The following is a 1,901-nucleotide window of genomic DNA, read 5'->3' on the forward strand; positions in this document are numbered from 1 at the left end:
AAATCTTTAAAAAAAAAAAATCCTAAAGGAGAACACAGGCAGCAACCTCTTCGATCTCAGCCACAGCAACTTCTTCCTAGAAACATTACCAAAGGCAAGGGAAGCAAGAGCAAAAGTGAACTATCGGGACTTCATCAAGATAAAAAGCTTTTGCACAGCAAAAGAAACAGTCAACAAAACCAAAAGACAACCGACAGAATGGGAGAAGATATTTGCAAATGACATATCAGATAAAGGGCTAGTATCCAAAATCTATAAAGAACTTATCAAACTCAACACCCAAAGAACAAATGATCCAATCAAGAAATGGGAAGAAGACATGAACAGACATTTTTCCAAAGAAGACATCCAAATAGCCAACAGACACATGAAAAAGTGCTCAACATCACTCGGCATCAGGGAAATCCAGATCAAAACCTCAATGAGATATCACCTCACACCAGTCAGAATGGCTAAAATTAACAAGTCAGGAAATGACAGATGTTGGCGGGGATGTGGAGAAAGGGGAACGCTCCTACACTGTTGGTGGGAATGCAAGCTGGTGCAACAACTCTAGAAAACAGTATGGAGGTTCCTCAAAAAGTTGAAAATAGAGCTACCATATGACCCAGCAATTGCACTACTGGGTATTTACCCCAAAGATACAAATGAAGGGATCCAAAGGGGTATGTGCACCCTGAGGTTTTTAGCAGCAATGTCCACAATAGCCAATCTGTGGAAAAAGCCAAGATGTCCATCGACAGAGGAATGGATAAAGATGTGGTATATATATACAATAGAATATTATGCAGCCGCCCAAAGGAATGAAATCTTGCCATTTGCAATGACGTGGATAGAACTGGAGGGTGTTATGCTGAGCGAAATAAGTCAATCAGAGAAAGACATGTATCATATGACCTCACTGATATGAGGAATTCTTAATCTCAGGAAACAAACTGAGGGTTGCTGGAGTGGTGGGGGGTGGGAGGTATGGGGTGGCTGGGTGATAGACATTGGGGAGGGTATGTGCTATGGTGAGTGCTGTGAATTGTGCAAGACTGTTGAATCACAGATCTGTACCTCTGAAACAAATAATACATTAGATGTTAAAAAAAAAAAAGAAGATAGCAGGAGGGGAAGGATGAAGGGGGTATTTGGAGGGAGAGACAAACCATGAGAGACAATGGACTCTGAAAAACAAACTGGGGGTTCTAGAGGGGAGGCGGGTGGGAGGACTGTTGGCCTGGTGATGGGTATTAAAGAGGGCACGTTCTGCATGGAGCACTGGGTGTTATATGCAAACAATGAATCATGGAACGCTACATCAAAAACTAATGATGTAATGTATGGTGATTAACATAACATAATAATAAAAAAAAAGAAAGAAAAAATACATATATACCTCAAAAAAAAAAAAAAAAAGCATTAGGCACTGGAAACCAGCAGGTGCTCAAGAAGTGGTGATTGTTACTTTACCATTATTTTCTCTCCTATGTTGCTTGTCCAGAACATTCCAGGCGGGCAACCTCCTCTCCTCTCTCTATAACTGGCACTCCTGCTTGACAAGCCCAGGCATAGAATCACCTTGCCTAACACAGTACCCAACATGAGCCACAAACTCAATTAAATGTTTGTGATAATGACAATGTCATGAGAAATATTTGCAGAGTGTCCAAGAAACCTTCAGAGAATTAAAGCAGAGGGTAAATTGTTCAGTTCTTTCCTTCCCTCTCTACAAAGACACCCAAGCTGGCTACTGTTCCAGAATAACTGGAGGGCTGAAAATAGCCTCCTTTTTCCATTACTAAAGAGCAAGATGCCCTTTCTTAAAATTTACCCAGGCATTACTCATTGAACATTTTCTATTATACTTATCACTACTCTTTATAATGAAAATATCACTTTGAGAAAATCAGACTTAA

The sequence above is a fragment of the Phoca vitulina genome, unplaced genomic scaffold (genome assembly GCF_004348235.1).
Source record: "Phoca vitulina isolate PV1807 unplaced genomic scaffold, GSC_HSeal_1.0 scaffold71, whole genome shotgun sequence".
In the NCBI taxonomy this organism is placed as follows: domain Eukaryota; kingdom Metazoa; phylum Chordata; class Mammalia; order Carnivora; family Phocidae; genus Phoca; species Phoca vitulina.